General features: G+C 37.0%; 1 long non-coding RNA gene across 1 annotated transcript in view; it reads left to right on the forward strand.

The window, feature by feature from the left end:
- Positions 1-6,393: 6,393 nt before the first annotated feature.
- LOC138069198 (uncharacterized) overlaps positions 6,394-21,255 on the forward strand; it is a 263,508-nt gene continuing 248,646 nt past the window's right edge. The window contains exon 1 of the long non-coding RNA XR_011144013.1: positions 6,394-6,449. This is a non-coding gene — a long non-coding RNA (uncharacterized lncRNA). The remainder of the gene's footprint in view (positions 6,450-21,255) is intronic.

Here is a 21,255-nt window from a genome sequence, read left to right on the forward strand (position 1 = left end):
AAAGGGGGTAAGGACGCATTTCTGTGTCATCTCACATCTCACTTTCCCAGTGACCTCGCTAGACATGAGCAAAGCAACAGTTCATGCGCCATACAGGACTGCAGCAGTGCATGAGGAGAACTGTGTAGTTATTATGCCTAAGAAGGCTCTCTAATGTCTGAGCCTATGCGTTCTTCCATAGAACTAGTGCTGAGAAACATTAGTTCTCCCATCTCGGCTCCCATCTTTTATTTTGTTAGTGGTTTAGTTTGAACATTAAGTCCTGGCCAAAATAATGATGGTGAGAAATTGTGAAATCTGGAAAAGTTTATTAGTTGAAAAAGTAAATTTAGATGTTTGTTTATGTTTCTGAAAGGCATAGTAAACCTATGTATCTCTACCCTATGTGGGCCTCATCTAAATCCATCAGATTGCATTGGCAGTCTTTGGAGCAGGCTCAGTGAAATCAGTGGATAACAGTGTGGCTTCCATGCTATTTAATTTCTCATCTTTTATGTAAAAGTTACAGCTATAGCTATATAGACATATCATTACGTACTAAGTTTTGTTTAATGTAAATGCCACACATGAGAAAAAGATAAATAACACAAATTTTTGAATTAAGACTTTCATTTGCATCTGAATATTTTTGTTATCTCAACTCTTGTGACTTTTCTACTCTGAAATATATGCCAGATTGCGGGGAAAAAAAGTTATTCATTCTCTGTGGCATTTATTTATACAATAAAGCACACAAAGCAATCTTTAATTATCACTATATAGGATATCAAGTTATCTTTAATTATCACCACAGAATGGTTGCAAAATCAAATACTGTTGGCAATCAACATTCATTATACAATAGCATGATTGCATCTGTTCATATTACTAGATAAGCAGGGAAAATCAAAACAGTGTCTGATTTATCCAGTAAAAGTGTCTGAGCAAAATATTGTATCTAACTCTCTTAATATCTCTCAGTGACTTTGATCTGATTAAAGTCCAAAGACATATAACCACAGATGCAAATTTGCTAGTGCCTCAGAAATTAAATACTGCTGTATTTCAACAGATTGAATAGCTGGAACCATATTCCAGCTGACGTGAGGATAGGCACAGTGTAAACTTATGATAGAGAGCTATCTAAATCTCTGAGGCCGCAGGTGCAGGATTATAGTAAACCCCCTTGAAACATACAGTGTTCTGTCTAAATGTGCAAGTACAAAATTAATTAGGCAGTTGATCATATAATAAAAGTATGATGGATAATCTAATGGAAAGTAGCAGCTCAAAGTCAATAACAAACTTGATTCTTTTATTAGATGCAGCTGATTTTCAATTCCACTGTTTACAGGATTTTATGCTTAATGGAAGATAAGAAAAAAATTTTTTTTTGAAAATGAGAACTCAGTTACAGTATTTATCTCTGTTGGAAACTATAATGTGTAAGCAATGTAGAATTTGTAGATAGACATATCTGCAAGTAATTCTGTAAGATACTTGGCTGAAAAGCACATCAAAGCGAAGTGAAATAATGAGACAGGCTCCAGCTGTTGGATTCCAACAGCTTTTGATTTGTGCTCTAGTAGAAGCTCCAGGTTTTGATTCTCTGTTGATTATTTCCATGGTACTGGAGTTGATTTGTGCATTATTTAAAAAATAGGAAGAAGACAGCAAACAAGGGTGAGTTTGCAAACTGCATCTTAAAGGACATTTTGCTTCCTGATGTAAATTATTACTTCCTATTCCTTTGCTCTGTATAACCAGCTGCCCTGGTTAAAAAAAAGACCTAATAAAATATGTGTTTAAAAGAGTACATGAAAATAATTGGAAAGGCTGTCAGAAAATGGCATGAACAAAAACTCCGGGGACCTCACAGTGTTTATGCAGTTTTACTGTTTTCCATGTGTAGAGGCTATCGCGGAAATTGGATTTCAGAGCCTTTGCAGGGCGCCTCTCCTTTCTGGAGCTTGATACTGTTGAGGAATTGCTACCAATAGAGAGCGGGTGCCTTGAAAGAACTTTGGAGGCGTAGTGGAGAACATGAGTTTAGAGTCAGATATGTTTATTCTGTTGTTTTCAGTACATGCTGGTAGTGTTGCACAGACAGATAAAAGTTTTGCCTCAGAGGGAACTCCTAAAAGTTAGGCTGCAGTCTCCCTGATTTTCCTAGGAGTGACAGAATAAAAATTAGGACACTTCAGAAAAAAGCAGTGTCTTGGTTTTTCTCTGGATCAAGATTTACACCTGTTGCTACTCTGACTAAATTTTAGAGGTAGTTGAGTGTAATTTGGCAATGCATTATGTGAAGGCTGTTGCTGTCATTTGTTACCAGAACGTCAGAGTTCAACCATCCCTACTGGAAAAAGCTGGTATAATAGCATACCGCAATATTTAAAAAAATTAACTGATTTATCTGATGCAGATCATAAATAATGATAATTTGATATATAAACATACAATGTCTTGAAGGTTTCTCTGCAGTTTAGCCAAAGCCTGTAGTCTCAAGAAGATATTAAAAAAACAAAAAAAAACACCTTTTCCTGTGTTTTAATGTAATCTGACCTTTCTACCAAGCTGGATTTCCCATTAAACCTGCTCTCTTAGCTTCTGAACTTTCCTCTTCACTTGCAAGATGAAATCACAGTATGTGATATTTGCATCTAAAGATGTTCTTTAACAGTAGGACATGATTGTGTTTAATATGGCTTCCTGAAGCACCTGCTTCGTAACAAGTCCATGGTAATTTTAATAGAAGATGTGGAAGGAGCCTCAGGAGCGGAGCTTGGAATTACGTGTTCCACTGAATCCTAACTTACTCGTAGCCCACTGGGCTACCTTCAGTTTTAAGGGTTGAAAGTGTTCACGCTCAGAGGAGATCATACACTAGTGGTTCATTCTCCTGGGAGTGGTTTGTAGGAGTTTGAGCCTGGTGAGGCTAGACAGTTTGTTTAGCGAAGGCATGCCGTGCTCTGGGTGTGTGCAGCAGCTGCTGGACTGTATTGCTGTCACAGCATTCCCGGGCTGCACGTTGTAAAACAAGGTACCTGCCACAACGTCTTGTGTGGCTGGAGCTCTGAGCAAAGCCTGAGCACAAGGAGTTCCTGGGTTGGTTCTCTGAGAAGGCTTGCATAGAGCAATGCTTGACTCCTGCTTGGCTTAGGCCTGAACAGGATGTGAATCTTTTGAGTCCTAACTTTGATGCAAATGTACATGCCTAAGAGTTTAGGAAAACTTTGAAGTAAAAGATGTATGGAGCTTAGGGCTATGTTGCAGATAAGTGGGTGTTTTCAAGACTAGTAGATGAAGGTAAGGCACACATGTCTGTTACGGGACCTGCCTCTTTGCTTCAAGATAAGTCTTTGAATAGTGCGCTGTAAATATGTTAATCATATTAAAGAGAAGAAGATGAAATCTGCACCTTGCAATTTTGATGTACTTTAGTGCGTATGGTAATTACTATTAAGTTATTTTCTAAATGCCTCATTTGAGTACCTGTAAAGATACCTCCATTTGACAGTAGGACTTGTCTGTTTTCACTTTTTTCTTTGTTTTTCTTTTAATATTGGTGGTACTGCCCTTTTATTCTGAAATGTAAATTGTGGTGAGGATCAGAGGGTGAAAATAGTCTTAAGCAGTTTACTCATAGTATTAGAAAGTAAACTTCAACCTGCTTCTTATTAGCTAGTGCTCAGTAAGACTCGAAAAGGCTTTGTAGTCATAGAGATTAATAAACTTTTATTTGAATACCTTAATAAATTTATCCTGAAATGCTAAGAAACAGGTACCTAAGGATTTAAGTGAACATTCTTATGGTAGTGTGCACCAGTAGATCACTTCCCTTTACTGTATTTAAATAGCAAATTTTCTATGAAAAAAGTAACTAGCACACTAAGATAGATAACATTTCCAAATATGGTAATTGCAAAAAATCAAAACTAAATAATCAGATTTATCCTTATCTTCAATAATTCAAAACAGCAAATCTGAAGATTTGTATTTTCAAAGCAATTAACTAGTCAGTAATATTGACTTCAATATTCCTATTTTTAAAATGACCTTTTAAAGATGTTCTATAAAATTAAAATTTAATGAGTGGTAATAAATGGTGAAACGTCCATAGGAGGAAAAGCAATACTAGCCTGAAGCCTTTGCTGTATACCATCAGCTTCAGCGCCATGTGATGTATCCTCTTTCGTTATTTTCAAGAATAGAAGTATGATGATAATGCAACATTTTGAAGAACTGAAAGCACTTTAATATTACACTTATTGAAGGCTATCTTCTTAGCTCTGATAATGATGTTCCAGTAGCTTTCATGATACTTTTTCTGAGAGGTACTGTTTTGTTAAAAACAGAAGGACAGTATGCCATTTTAAGGTTGTTTGTTACGTTTTACTTGTGGCTTCTTGAATAAGAATTGACTAGTTGAAAAAATTTCATATGAACAGTGTCAAAACATAGGTGCATTGCTGAGAAAGAATTGTACTGTCTTTCCCTAAAAAAGGGAGGAGAAACTTGACGTTAGTGACCCACCAAGGATTTCATGACAGGCACGAGTAGAGCAGAAGGGGAAGGAAAGGACTGAAGGGGAAGGAGCACCAACTTGCATCATTAACCTGGTAGATGGTACTAGAGCCTCAGCCTCCCTCCTATCAGCAATGTTTACAGTTAATCCCGGAATTCAGAATAGGTCTGTACAAGTATCTTCAATTGTAGTCTTTGGCATAGATTTATATTTGCAGTCCCATGGGCACTGAATTTCATTTCCCCGTTTGCTAAGTGAGAACAATTTATCCTAAATCAACGATAATCAGAGTAAACACTATTATTAATTTATTGTTTCCAGAATAGCAAAAAACAGCAAAATGAAGCTCTCTTCTTTTATCAGTGCTTTTTCTACCCTTTTTGCCCTGAGGATCCTATTAGCAGAAAGCGAAGCAACTCTGTTTCATCCGAAATAAATTATGCCTTACTTTTTTAATGTAAGTACTGAAGGGTTGTAAAGATTAGAAATGTGTTTGAACCCACTATCACTTGATGTTATTTTCCTTGATGTTCTAAGCTTCTTTAGGGGAATGAAACAACATGTTCTTTTGAAAGCAAAGAGCAGAGTTGCTTTAGAAGAACACCAGCACAGATTTTGGATGATGTTCAAAATAATTCAAAATCTGTACAGAAATATTTAAAGTAATGTATATGCAATATGAAAGAGAGCTGTCAGGATTCAGGTGGCAGAATGTTTGCAGGGCAAGTAGGTGGCAGAACTAGTCACCTTCATTTTCTAAATGATTAGAAAACTGTAATTCTCAGGAAACAGTAGGCTAATTCTCACTTTCTTCACAAAGGAGCTAAGGATGAAAAAACACCTTTAATTAATAAACACTGTTGGCACTACTTTGGTAACAAGCTGCTGTAAATGAAACTTAATTGCCTCAGAACAGAGTATTGTGTACAAATTCCTTTTACTCTTTAAGTGCTGTTCTTTGTAGCCGTTTTACCTTTTTGTAGGTCATAAGAGTAGCTTTGTTAGCCTCCTTATCATTGAAAACTATTCCTGTCAGCTCTCTATTTGTGGGGAAACCTGAGGTTAAAAACCAAAACAAAACTTTCCCTCAAACCGTTATGATAACTTGAATAGATAGCTCTCAGCAGAGTGCTACAGTGCAATCTAAATCCATGCTAAATTAAGCTGGGTATGAAGCTTTTGTTAACGTACTTACGCTTGAAATTCTGTAATTAAACTGTATAATGAAAACAAAATCTAAGATAAAGAAGTATTAATTACTGAGCTGTAAAGGAGATGCACAAGAACAGACAGTTGTCTGTTGTGTGTATATGTATATATTTGACATAACTGTTCTGAAAAAATACTTTGTACTCTTATATAAAACAATGTGGATAATATTTTTGTGTTTAGGGTGTATTCTGAGGTTTTATTAATCTAATCTTCGAATTAATTTCTTTTGGATATAACCATTAAAAACTTGACATGAGGATAGCACCAAAGAAACATACTGGGATAAGAGTATTTTGAATAAGTGCATTCTTGAATCCTCTGAACTTTGATTTCAATTATCATGGATAAACTGTGGACAGCTGTAATTTGTGCCGTATAACTTAATGAGACAATAAGCAAAAGACACATAAATAAACCTGTACTTACTAAGGACGGAGAAGAATGTGAAGAAGTAGATGTTTTCTCTACATAGGGCTATACAAATCTATCACAGTGATTTTAGTTATGGGGAAATTTGTAGTACATTATAGAACATTTTCTAGTTACCTTCAACAATTTTCTGCTACGCCATCTTCAAATGCGCATGAGAAATGCTTAATGTAGGGTATTTGAAACAGTTCAGAACAATTCAGTGACGCCTCAAATAAGCGTTCCTGCTTTCTCTTTTTTTTTTAGAATTGCTGAAAGAGTGAATAGTCACCAGTCTTGTAAGGAGCAGAAGGAAAGACGTGTGAGTACTAAGACACTTATTTTTGAATCTAGAGTGCATAGTATACATCGTGAAAGCGAAATTGTGTGGTATTTGATTATTTGCAATACTCGAATTTTTGATATTTTAAACAGTCCAGCAAATAATTGCTTTCTTTTTTGGCTGCTTAGCATAGTGCCATTATTTATGATGTCCTACAAGCCATGTTTCCACCCACATTACCGACTATACACATAAGCATAAGGATTTTTGGTGTGTTTTGGTTTTTGGGTTTTTCTTTTCCAGTAGCGATTATAAGGCTTTTTATATCTAGGACCAAAGTAGCACTCTTACAGAAATGAGGCACTTGAACAGTTTATAATAGAATCAACAAGTATAAAGATGTAGTGCTGTTGATTTTCAAAACATTGGGTAAAACTTAATTAAAAAGAGCAGAATTTAAGGACACTTGCCATTTTAAATTTATTGAATGTCATTATGAATGTTGTTCTGGCACAGACCACATCCTTGCCAGCCAAGGGATCCAGTAGCTTCTTGTTTATAAATGTCAACTGTTAACATTTTTTCCTAGTAATTGGACTTGACAGTGGAGACCTAATATCTGAGGTAAATCCCACCTCTTTCACCTCCCTCTGGGTGAGATCTAATTGTTCTAAAACCAGTGCAAAGATTTGCAGAACAGTGCTCAGCCGTGTTTCCAGGGAAGTACTCTGTACAAAGTAGAGCAGATGGAGCAGGCTCTGAATTCCTACAACAGATGGGGTAAGGAGCTGGATTGCAAAATATTCTAGAATGGTTAAGAGATATGACAGACTTGGCTTTAAATCCCTTCTTTCAGGTGGGCAAAAAGAAGTTCTGCATTTTATTCTCCTATCACCTATAAGTGTTTTTTTAGACCCTTACTGTTACGAGGTGGGACTGGTGTGCCCCAGTGTTGGCTATGCTGCACTTTCGATAAAATACTTAATATTTGCTGGTAATGGGAAAAGAAATGAATGTGAGACTTCATGTTCTGATGGATATGACACACGCTTCTGGAGTATGAGAAAGTGGATGAAAAACCATTGAGGTTAAAACATCATGACCTTTCTTTCTCATGTTTGCCTTTGTGAAACAGCATTTTTGAAACACTAGGGAGGTGGGAATCTCATTTCCTATGTTTATTATTCCATGCTTAACCTTTTCTTTGAAGTTCGTGTTTTTATTCCTCATTTTTTTTGCTGGTTCTAAAATTTAATATGGTAGTGTGCTAGCAGTTGAAAGCATGATCTGCCACAGTCCAAAAGCTAATTTAAAAAACGAAAAAAACACATGGTAGATGGAAAGGAAGGCCTGAATATCTTGGCAGTGATATCTCAGGGTGCAATTTTGAGATTGGCATTAGACCATTCTGAGACTATGCTGCAGTCGGAAAGGGCACCTCTGTTTGTTTTCCTCACCGCTGGCTGCATATTTCTTTCCCTGCTTATGTCGGTTATTGCATGTGTGAAGTAACCCAGTCAAAAAAAAAAAATAGTAGTTAACCAGACCAGACCAAACCAAACCAAAAAGCCCTCTGCCATTCAGAAACTACGAGAACTGATTTTTTTATTAGGAATAGTTTCAAGTTTGATGTCACCATGCAATTGCACAGTCGATATTGCCAGTGCAAGGGAGAGGGGGGTATGGAACGGTGTCGTGGGAGGAGCCAGTGAACTGCCGCTTTGGGTAGTCCTGGATCCGCCGAAGCCTGTTGTGGAACTGCTCCCTGCCATGAGCTGAAGCCAGCAGGATCCAGAGAGTTCCTCCCGGAGCTGCAACAAACCTTGAATCAGGATCCAAAGGCTGGTTCCTAAGCCTGTGTGATTCAACTTTCTATAAGATGCGGTTTTAGTTTTGTCTTTAATCGTAGCCCACCAGTAGATGTAACTAGTGTAAATGGTGTTTTCTTTGATTAGTGGCACTTTACTGAGTACTGCAGATATGATTAGGTGCAATCTCAGCAGTAAGGTAAATTAGTGTCGTAGAAGTGGATTGAAATTTCTAGGAATCCTCAAATTTAGTGTTTCGTATTGGGGGGGATATACAGTTCAGATACTTTATTAACATTTCAGATTGGAATTACATTTTGGAAATTCATTTGCCTGATACTTATGTTTAAAAGCACTTGGATATAAGGAAATTCAGTACTGTCATTGTGATATTTATACAACTCTCTAGAATAATGAACACCGCATCTTAAAAGATAAGCTTTTTCTAGAGAAAACCAGGAGCCGTAAGGAACTACAAGAAGTTCAGCATATTTACTAAATAAGGAGGAGGATGACTGCAAACCACACAGCGTTTATATCTTGGTGCCTAGAAAGTTTGCAATCCAGAAACTGTACATAACCTTTTAGGTTATTCAAGGTCATCACAGTAAAGCTAGCAAGCAAATTTCAGTGTTATCTTTAAGATTATTAGGATTGTTGGAAAACCAAGCCCTGACGTTATCTATGTAATGTGAAAAATGTTGTTAAATATGAACCTAGACAGGTTTGTGACAGCTGGTTTTTACTTAAGACAGTTTTTATTAAATTACTCTTCCATTAATCCATGAGTCGAAGATTAAAAAAAACTGAGGAAAAAATATTAGAAATAATATATATATATATATGTATGTGTATATATATTACAGAATGTTTACAAATACCATATTCCTTGAAAAGTAGTTTTCTAAAAGGGAAGCATTTGGGGAACTATCTGCTTTACAAATGACTATAGACTAACAGACTAATTTAAAGTTTCATCCAAAAAATAATGGAAAAAAGAGAAAGACACACAGTCGTTTAAAAGAAAAATCTTTTCAGTGAACATGCATCTCTTATCACAATCTTATTTGCAATGCAGTCAATGGCAATCCTAATACATTCAAGTAAATGAAGCTATAGATTAGCAATCATTAATTGATAAATCTATCAAGTTCAGTAGTTCTGTTGTCGTTTAATAAGGACTCTAAAGAGTTTTAAATACAAGTCCAAGGTTGTTAACAATTGTTGTTGCAATTGTTGTTAACTAAGAGCTGATCACAGTGTATATCAATCAATATCAATAAAATGCTGGTGTTGCAATTTTAAAGAAGGCAAAAGAGAAGAATAATATTTCAGTTTAAAGAATGTATGTGACTAACCTAAGCAAGGTGATATAAATGGTTCCCACCTCACAAATACCTCTTGTGATTAATGTAGGTGGAAGAGTTTTACTGTGTTATATTATGCATCACAGTAATAAATGCACGTAAAATATTCCTTTTAAAAATTTGCAGCTGATTTTGCTTATAACAGAGAGCATAACTGAAAAGGGATTAATAAAATATCCTTCACTGCAATTATAAATCAGAATAATAGTTGCATTAAAAAATTAACAGAACGTTGTCTGGAAATGACATACTGTTCAGGAACGTCTTCCCCATTCAATTTCCGAGAAGAGGATTTCCATTAGTTACGGCAGAGTTACAGAACATTAAATATCTAATAAATATGTGGTACCCTTCTTTTGCCGAAGAACTTACATACCTGGAAACCTAAAGCCCTGGAATAGGAAACTGTCTTACAGTTTTATCGGGATGAAGTGTGGTGTGTGTATTTGCATGAGGTGCAGGAATTTAGGTCTCTCTAAACTTAGTTTGGAGATGTCACTCTCAATTAGTTCAAGCTGGGCAGCTGTTAGAAGGCAGATGAAAATGCAGATGGAAAGAAAATCGGTACCTACCAGACGCACCAAGTAAAATAATGTATTGGTAAGAAGAGGATGAAGACGTGAAAATACTTCAGGTTTGATTTTTTCAGGCCTTACTCCTAGAAATAATTCTGGGAAAATTCTAAGATAACACGTGAGTAAAGAATTCTTATTTTAGTAATGATGACATTTTAGCAGCAGTGTAAAGCCTGCCACTTGCTTCCAGTAAGTACAACTAAAGTTACATAATGAAATGCTTGCTTTTATTGGCTTTCTGAAAATACCTTGGGACTTCCTTATGTGCGGTTACTCAAGGCAAAGCGAAAAGGCAGTTCAAATGCAAAGGTGTAATTGCCTGTCTATTGGAAGTCGCCATTACGTGCAATAATATATGGCTTATAAATTACAGAGTTAGTTGCATAGGAACCATATAATAATCAAGCAGTGATAGGCAGCTGTAGTTTGGGGATTTTTTTATAGTGCAGTTCCTCCATTGTGACTTTATAATTTGGGGTCTTTGAAATAATGATTCTGATGCACTTGAATTTGGGCATATGTAAAATGTCAAATTCCAACACTGAGCTCTGAATATACTACAGGATGAAAGTCTTTTTCCTGAATATCAGTAGAGTTTTGTTCCACTTGTAAAATTCAAGCTTTAAACAAATAGCTACTTCATTATTATTACGAACCTAATAAAATCTCTCATGTGGTGGAAAAATATCTTGTGTTAAATGACAAAAAGTTAGAAACATAACCTAATTTAATCACTTGTTATGCTGTTTCATTTGCACTGAGATAATTTTTCATTTCTATAGAAGCAAAAATTACCATTCAGTATCACGCAACTGATTGTATTAGGTGCTGTATACGCACAGAAGAATAAAAGCTCTCTATCTAAAAGAACTTAATCTCTAGACAGACAAAAGGTTTTACAGTTAACATGTTTAAATTAATACTATGAAAGTTTGAAGGGACTGGAAGTTATATGATTTTAAAAGACGTATATGTAAATGTTTTAATCTTTTGGATTCTCAGTTTTTAAATATTGAGCTTGCTTAAATATTTTAGATTTATAATTTAAATACATAGGAATATTGTCTATTCCTAAGGTAACAGAAACAGCTTACTCTTCCCTCTTTATAAAAATAAAAATAAAAAATGTGATATTGAGAATCCTTTTCAAATAGCTATATTCACACAAGCCGCTCATTGCTAGAAATAGATTTCCCACATAAAAGCAGGAGAGAGAAAGGAGAAGGGAAAGGAAAAGGATCTTAAAGATAAAGGATGGTATCCCAGCCAGCTGTGGCATGAGAAGACATGATAGTTATCGCATCATGACAAGGACTTTTTTCAGTGTAGAGTATTTAATGTAGTCATATGTTTGGAGAAAGTTGATGAGGAAAAAGATAAATGACTTCAGGTGATGCGGGTTTGTCACCTGGACTTGTCAGACTCCTGTAGCTGAGTGAGCCTCCTTTTGCTGTGTAACAACAATACACCTCTTTCATGCTTTCTTCTATCTTAACTATTTACAGCTGCACACTCTTTACGTCAAAAGCTAATGTGTACTGGGTATATGAACAGCAACCTATTACAATGAGTGTATCTTAGTTGCTTAAATAGCTCCAGTGCCGTGTACTCGTAATCACTGCTGGGGACTTTGGCACTGTTGTACTGTAACTGCTACATAATAACAGCATTAGAATATAAGTATTTTTAAATTTATGTATATAATATATAAAAAAAAACTTCTGTATCTCTGATGCTTGTCTGAAATTTGTGTAGTTGTCCTTTTCCTTGCCTAATATTTTGCTGAAACTATACTATCATTCAAACATCATATTCATATTATTTTGCTATATTCTACCTTTATAAAAACTTAGAAGAAAAAAGGATGTTGTTAGTAACATTGAGTAATGTTGAGAAATTCTTTTCCTATTCCAAGCTCTCAGGAGAAAAGCACTTTTTAATCTTAGGTCTAACAGGGAAAATAGGGCCTTTTGAAAAATCCTTTTTAAAGTGTGGATTAAATACTGGAAAACTCTCCTTTTGGCTAAAAAAAGCACTCATACACTATTACTGAAAATGCAAAAGCTAACTTTAAAGTTTGGAGAATGCACACAAGATCCAGATACTGAATTTTTCCAGTTAAGGAAGTAGTTGGAAATCCTTCTGTGTTAAATCTTCTTCAGAGCAGTTCTAATAGTTTTTATTTCTGCCAGACAAGGAACGTAACAAGGAATATAACCAACCCGTATTTGAATTTCTCTTCTATATCTGAGCAAAACAAAGGAAGTATAGTCAAATGGAACTGAATTTTCTAAACTTTCTTCATGCTCTGTTAGAGCACGTTCAGAATGTTTGAAAGAGCTCAAACGTGTTTCATTTCCAGTTTCACTGAATCTACGTTTTCACGATTTTGCCTTTTCAATATAGATACTTGGGAATTTCCTAATCATGGGCTTTTTTTCTCTTTATCTTTGCCATTTCTTTCCAACTATGTTAACTTACCATATATATGTGTGTGTGTGCGTGCGTGTGTACATATGTACGCACGCACACACACACACATATATATATCTCCTTTTATACTCCCATTTTTCATCTTCTCCAATGGGAAAAATAGGCTAGTAAGTTAGTGCTCTTTTATTTTCTCAAGCTTGATCTTCTTTCCAGTTCTGTTTCACTAAGGGGGAAAATAAAGAAGGGAAATGTAGAATGCAGAAATGGAAAAGAAAAACTTTTACCATTAAAGAAAAACTTTTACCATTATTATGTAATAAAATACTTAAGAAAAACAAGTTTTATGGAAAAAAATCACTAAATCTTTATTTCAAGGGAAAAAAACTATTTATTAGAAAAGAACATTTAATTAAAAAGAATTGTTTGTGTGAATTATCCAGGTGTGCAGGAAGTGGTTGGATTCATCTTTTGATCATTTTAACATGAAAACTCAACTTCATACTTATACATTTATAGCAAATCATTATGATTATCCAGTGTAGCCTTCAAGACAGCATAGGCCACAGCTAGTTCATGGCAGATGGAATTAGTCTCTTTTTCTGTTAATCTCTTTTTACATTTCTTATGTAGGTTTGTCTCTCTCTTACTTTTGAATAACTTTGATAAAATACATGCTAAAATCTAACCTGGATTCTACCCCTCCTCCAAAAAATTGGTATCTACATAGATATGTTACTACATCATTAAGAAATGATTTTCCTGGGATTACGAATTCAAGAAGAAATATCGTTTTTCAGATTAAGGGGAAACATGTAAAGAGACCTACTGTGATTTCCTTTGTCTTTTACCTGAAGTACGCCTCAGTTAAATCTGAAAAGAAGCTGCAAACCTTCCCACACCTAGTAAGTAGCATCTTGGCAAAAATAGTAAAGGCAATAACTGGAAAAGCAGTTGCTTGTTCCTGCTTTCTGTACTTGGTCCTGTTTTATAAATATTATCTCTTGACCTTTTCTCAATTCCCTGTTTCAGTATCTTTTCTCTGGTGTTATTGAGGAAGGTAGCCAGAACATATTTTCCTTTCCATTCCAAATTAGAGGAAAGCAGCAGAGGAAAGCAGAGCAAAGCCATCTTTGCAAAGGTCGTGGCGGGAGAGGACAGCGTTGGCGGCAGCGTCTGTGGCAGTCTGCTGCTTGTCCATTGCAGGCCCTGAACGGATGAGCTTGTGGGTTTAGTCAGCACGTCTCTCCTCCTTTACTATTAGCATGGAAGCAAAATATATCACACAAGTCCTTCATTTTCACTGGACTACAGCTTAAGTGTAAGAATTTATGTAATTTCCTTATAAAATATTCCTGGATTTTTTTGCCACTGAACAATGCTCAATTTTCTTGCACTTCTGGACAGGTATTCACTCACAAAGCTGGGCATTGTGCATCTCTGAAGTGTCTGACTGGTCTGTTGATACAGTTCATTCAAAATGCTTCTCAGCAGAGAAAGGTATTTAGTGGAAAAAGTTAAACCGGGTTAATACCTAGAGCTTGGAGACATAAAGGGCGTTTGTTTGCAGTTATACATGGAGCGCTGGGAACAGAGAGCAGTCTTCAAGTATGAGACCCTACGTTCCCGTTCAGTGCATTCTTATGGCCAGTTTTAGGCATTCCGGTTGTTATTAGCATTTGGTCACTTTATAGTCTTACTGGCAGGATGTATAGGAGATAAGATGAATTTGATAAGACGGTATCTCAGTGACAGATTTTGAAAGAAGACAGCTATTCCTGCCCAGTAGCACCAGCACTGCGACCTATGCTGGCGTGGGAGGCGAAGGGAGGAGGCGTATGACATTTCACACGTACCAGGTCGTAGAGTGGATAGTGGGAGGGTGAGTGCTCAGTTGTCGCCTTGCACTGGCTTCCTAAATACCTCGTTACCTTCAGGAAGGTTTGTCCCTGTGGCCATTTCACAGTCCTATGAGTTCTGTTTCGTACATATAATGTCATCTAAGGAGATGAGTATTTTCGTGCAGCTCCCTCCCCACCCCCCTGTACTTTATTCTCCCTAATCAGCTTGCTCCAATACACACATCATTTTTCTAGGCACTGTATTATCTCCTTCAGGCTGTCTTACATACTTTCTTTCTGATTGCAGTTCTTTTTACTTCACGCGGTGTTAGTGTTCCTTACCCTCTATAATACATTGTAACCATAGATACCATGCACAATTCAAACATGAATGTTCAAGGCTCCACATTTTCTCTGGTAAATATTTTGATGAAAAGCATGATTATATTTCTGATCAGAGCTTCACCAGAATATTGGTTAAAAACACTGATTAAGAGAATTAAAGCTACATGCTCAGCAGTGCGTATCTGTAACAGTGGAAGATGGAGTTCTATCTGAGACTCAACTCCCACATGTCAGCACAAAGTGTTGCAGAAAGATATTTTATTTTTGTTTTAGTGATCTCTAAAGGCCTGATCCCAAGTCTACTGCAATGAAGGTAAGGCTTTCCATTGATTTAGTTTGCCTTGGAACGCAGATCCTATATAGTTTTACTGGTAGGTTCAAAGTGATGTTGTTAAGTAACTTGTGAAGTACTCAGGGTGACTATAGAAGTAAAATATTATTGAGTATGCTCCATTCCAGTCTTGAGCAACATTGAGTACTCCTCAGGTATTCAATTGTAGGGGTACTGTTTTTGGAAAAGGAGGGGGGAACAAAGAGAAGGAAGCCATGAATTTATTATAAAAAATATTTTGATTAATACTGCCCTTAAGCTGACTAAGGAAATCTTTTGTCTTTAAAAGCAGAAATTCTGTCTCTGTATATGGCTATTAAAAACGTTATATATTTTTAGGAGTAAATATAGGGAAAAATGCATAATGCAGCACACTCTTATCAAGGGCATATACCACGCACCAGATGGAAAACAAACTGTGTTTACAACATTACCACTATCGCCACTGACACTACTAGATCTACAATATGTTACAGCAGCAGCTCCATTAACCTTGCTAGTTCTGTTGGAGTTGCCTGGTTGTTTGCCCAATTTGTGTTTGTTGTCAGCAAATGGATCATATTAGGAGATTTTAATTCTGTTTATTGACCTTTTCCCTCCTTCTCAGTTCAGGCCATAGTTCATTCAAAATTGTCGTACTATTGCTCTGTAAAATACTGCAAATGGAGATCTCTAGATCTGCCTGCTGCTACATACGTAAATTATACTGTCTTTCTTCACAGATGAAACTTCAGAACAGCTGACAGCAAATGTACTGTATTTAACCCAATTTCTTACCTAGCTGATTGCCATGGTTTGTACTGTGGCTGCACCAAGCGGTTCTTCACCCACATTAGGACACCCTGCTGTCCCAAGGCAGGCTGCCCCCAGTTTGTCACTTGCTGACAGCAACAAAATCTGAAAAGATTTTAAGAGTAATGAAGATTACTCTTAACACACTCATTTGTTTGTATTTTGGGGGGGGCAGTTGGGGAGGGCTGCATTTTTAGAAGAAGTTAATAACTAAGAGAGGAATTCTGTTGTTGTTCTGTTAGTGCCTTCGCTAGGCTAGTGAAAAGAAAAAAGATGCATACTTTCTAACCTATGTCCTGTCTTGATGAGGACACGAGGATACGCCCTTTACACCATAATAACATGATCTGTTCAGCACAGACCAGTGCAGTCCCCTCTGTCACTAGACACTTCCCATCCTTTCTTTGTGCTGCAGAAGTTCACACACTGCCACATGACAGCCCTAATCTGTAAACTGGTCCAGCTGAAAAGTAACCATTTTCTTTTCTGCTGTTGTGATTTTCAATGTGATGAATTCCCTGCCTCACCATGTAGTGCAGGAGCACTTCTGCCACCACAAATGAGGAACTGGGGACAAGTGCCTTTGGGTGAGGAGGAGGGCAAAATTACTCCTTGCCATGATAGTGCCTGCCAGATTAAATTGTTTGTAGATTAAGGCATTACGTTAGCTAGAATATTTCAAAGCCTGAGAAGCCATTTTCAGTTAGGTAATTATTTGGAATGAAGTGATGGCCTCCCTATACCTACTTGAAGACGCAATCCAAGCCCATTCTTGGCTTCCTTTTTCTCTTTTTTCCTTTACAGTCAGTTTATTAACATTATGAAAGAAACGAAGCTGTAGGGGTAAGAAAATTACTTCAAAGGCTGGAAGAGAAGTAAGCTGATGCTGGCTTTGTGCAACTTCCCTTCCATTCCTTCCTGTTGCAAGTGTGAGCAGTGCTGATCAGGCGGTTGTGGTTTAGATCAACACCACTTGCCACTGCAAGCTGAGTCACCTCCTGACCTTCAGTTCTTTTGTGATGCCCAGATTTCATGTTCTCTGAGCCAAAAGTGACTTAGACTGAACAGACAGTAAGGCCTGCTTTTCAGTTTAGCCAAGATACAAGACATTGCATCAGGATTCAGGCAGAGTGAAATAGTAGTTTTGTTCCTCTGTATAAAATATGAACAGTGTAAAGGCTAGTCACTGTTTTGACTACATCACCTACATCTTGCACACACAAAGTAAGTTTAGGTTAGTTTGTGAGGAATGCTGACAAATAAGAAATTAATATATTCTGTGTACTTATCTATATTCCCTTAGAATGTTACCCTGCTTAGAACATGTATCAGATATTGTAACCTTTGTAAGGACAGCCAGTAACACACTTGATTAAAATTTAACTAACCTACAAAACAGTTTTGAGTCCTACAATCGTAACAGCAGAGACAGAGGTTATGTTTTGTCCAGCCGTGAATACTCTTTTTACACCTTAAGGAAAAGTTTGTCTTTTATTGGGTCTGGAATTTTGTTGCATAGCCTAAAGCTATTTGCTAAAAGTCATGTCAGCTTGGGAGTAGCATAAGTTACTTTTAGTGGGTATGTCTTGGCCAAGTAGGTCAGCATTTCTTTTAGATAAGGCATTACGTAATCACTCTGAATGAAATCCTCAAGACCGTCTTACATCCCACCATTGTTAGTTTGGGCAGGAAAGAAATGAAAGTAAATGAGAAGATAGTGTTTTATAAAATCATCAATTTACCAATATAATTGCAATTATTTAAATTACTCAGGCTACCTGTAACGATATTGTAACTATAGGCTTCCCTGCTTTTGGCAAGGGACAGCAGTTGGGATCTAGCTTATACCAGTAGGAACTGATGCACAGTTGACAGGCATGTGCAAAGGTCGTTTGAGAGGGTTTTTTGCCCCTTCTTGTTCTGCAGATGGCCTGATGTCTTGGACCATGTACTAGAGAATGAATATTATGAATCTTAACTTTCTTTAGAATTCCTGTATGCCACATGTTTTCTGTAAAGGTATCTGCAAATACTGGTGAGCAAAAGGACCTTTTATACTTAACCATGCAGGTTTAGTGCATGGCTGCCCTACTAGCACTATAATGCTGTGCCAGAACTGCTAAAACAGCTTGTCCAGGTTGCATTTGAAGCAAAACCCATGCTTAGTATTGAGATAATTTCTGTTTTGCCTTTCTGGCATTTGCTACATGGATGTTTAAAGAATGCATCATGTTAGAAGAAGACCCCTTCCTCTGCTGTAACAGCTAAATGATTGTTCCGTTGCATATTGGTGTTGAAGGAAGGTGTCTCCTTTCCCAAGTAAAGGTGATTGTCTGAGTTTGATCTGTGAGAAGACAAAGTGCTCAGCGGTTACTTTTTTAGTTTCTCTTAAAAGTACTTTTTCAGTAATAGCAACATGCTTTTTCCTTTCTAAAAACATTATATGCTCCTTGCTTCTTTATCACAGTTGTTAAATTATTATAGTATGACTGCATTTTTAAGACACTTTGTGCATTTCTGTCTTCTGTATTTGCTTTTAAAATCAGAAGAAACATTTCTCCCTGTATTAGATATTCTTCTTCCTTAATCTCTCATAACTCTTTACAGAAGTGTGTTTCTACCTAACAATATGATGTGTGGGTACAGTGTATCTGCTGTCTATGAGATTTCTTTTTATGTTTAGTGCTGGAATCGTCTGTAGAACTGTTAAAGCAGGTGAACCCACACAGTTGGGAGAAGCCTCCTCCTGATCTGTCATATTTACCTTTTAAGGACTACAATACAAGGCTGAAATGTGGGCTCTCCTGTCACAGCAGAGTTGAAATGGTAATTTTCTGGATACCTGATAATAGAATAGGTCATTTTTCAGAACCACTTACGTCATAATAAATGATTTAAGAGGAGCACCGGTGAGCCGTCATTCATTCAAACCTGTTACAGACCAGTCTTTGTCTATAACAAGACAACAGGGAAGCCTGAATTGATCGTTGAGTCCTACCAGTACCGCTGTGTGTATTCATTCCTTCATATACTTTCCCTACAGTGTTTTTGAAAGATAAAACAGGGCTTAGGATGATAATGAGGAGTGGATAGGAAGAACTTTTTTTATTTTTTATTTTTAAGAGTTTGGACATAATAAGAAATAAGGTATCTTAAAGTAGAATCTATTTATTTTTCTTTTTTTACTGGCACCTTGGACATGATGTACTTCTAGAGGGTATATAATGCATGCAGTTGTTTGTATAATGCATGTGGGTAGGTACATAAAGGAGCTGCAAAAGGAAGAACTAAAAAAACAGAGAGGGAAACTAACAGCCGCAGAATAGAGATGAAGCTTCTGGGAAACTTGGAAAGTGGCAGTCAAAGATAGGAAATGGAAAATCTTTCCTAACAAAGAGGAGAAAGAGCTGGACAAAGTTGCTGATAAACAAATCAATGGCGACAGTAGTTGCTGCATGCAGTTTGGTATTGTATCACTGAAAGTCTCCTGCTCTTTGGTCACATGTTCCATAACGGGTGTTCGATTTTACTCAGACTTTGCTGTGGTTATGACTGCAAGCACAGGTCCAGAATTGTGCAAAAAAGACAAGGGTGTATTGACTTCATTGTTTTCCTCTCCTGTGATTGATAGCATCAGTACGAGTTGTAGTACTAGTTAGGCAGACAGGAAAATGCAGTGGGCAGTAAGAATAGGGTCACCCAATCCCTGCAGCCATTTTTCTGTGCCCTGTGCTGAGACCTTGCTGTTGCTCGCTGTGCTTTGGGAACCTCTGCACTCTGTTACTGGAGTGCTGTCTTCATAGCAGTAATGCTGAAAGCTATTCACTTCTTAGTAGCCTTTGCTATAGCAATAAATAAGACTTGTACTTTAAAAGATTCACGGACTCCCAGTGTATTATACCTATACTATTGCTCTACAGTTCTAGGTGATTTGGACCTCTGGGGATGCTAGTTTCAGGTAGATTTGTTACAATTTGTTATTCAATATCTTGACTGATGATCTGACTTTTTAAAATCACTGATCAAGCTTGCAGTTGACAGGTGTGAATAGCAGCAGGGGTGAAGAAGGATATGGATGCAGCACTGCAGCGTGAGTGACTTGTTTTAACCCAGCCAAATATGCAGTATTTATTTTTAGGGTAAAGAGCATAGGTCACATTTACAACAAGGGGCTATATCTTGGAACTGGCTGAGTAAAAATATATAGAGAAACCAGAAGACAGCAAAGGAAACACTATAATGGTGGTTACAGTATATAAAGATTCTGTATGTGAGTCCCTAGAACACAGATGCACAAAAATAGATACATGCGTACTGTATGTAAACGTATTGTAATAATGGATATAAGAGTGAATCTGACCCATGGGGGATGCGTGAGCAGAAAATGTGTGAAAGAGCATGCATGGATAGGAGCAGGGAAGAAGATATTGCATGTGCTTATAAAATAGCATTGAAACTACTGCTCCCATATGTTACCCAACTTTTATGTTTTCTTCAATAAAAATGCTGAAAAGTGGGGGGGGGGGGGGAAGCTGAAAAATAATGTGACATTTGTAAACATGCCTCTTACAAGTAGAAGTTAAAGAGAATGCCTTGTTTTAGTGAGAAAATCCATGTTCATGTCAACAAAATTTTCAGGAAATGCAAACGAATTGATTTAACTTGATCATTACACTGCTGAAAAAAGGATATTGAGAAAGGCTGTATTAGTAGGGTCTGTTGCTGATGGCATTCCTTGACTTGAACAATGAAGGTTTTGGGGGGGGGGGGGGGGGGGGAGAGGGGGGGAGAGAGAAAGAGAAGGAAAAGGGGAAAACTCTTCCCGGTGACTAATTGGGAAGGAAAATAAGGAGTCTATTGTACTAGTGTCCTTCTCTGGGTGTTTTCTCCAGGGCAGCAGGTGGTGATGATGATTTCCACCATGCTTTTCCCCTAATACTGTTTACTTTTCATCAGAACCTGCTCAAACTCTGCTCAAATACAGATTGATTGTGCTGATTTATGATGTTGATTGGAGTATGCTCCATGAGGCATATTGCATGCTGATTGGTGTCCAAGCTTCCATGCATATATATTATTTGATAATAGTTATCAGATGAATTATAATATAAAACCTATAATATTATCTACTTTATGCACTAAGTTTTGTGTTTGTCTAATATAAACTAAACCCAACGAAGTTAGGGGTCAGGAAAGGAAAGATTCTCTCACCAGCTTCCCATGGGAACAATAAAATAGAATAAAATTGCCAACAGTACTGGGGTTTGCATGTACAAGGCCATGGGCATAACAGCATGAAACAACAGCATGATATCAGTAAGTGCAAAACTGCCACAGAGGCTTTGGCAGAACACAA

Source organism: Struthio camelus, chromosome 13 (assembly GCF_040807025.1).
Source record: "Struthio camelus isolate bStrCam1 chromosome 13, bStrCam1.hap1, whole genome shotgun sequence".
NCBI lineage: Eukaryota > Metazoa > Chordata > Aves > Struthioniformes > Struthionidae > Struthio > Struthio camelus.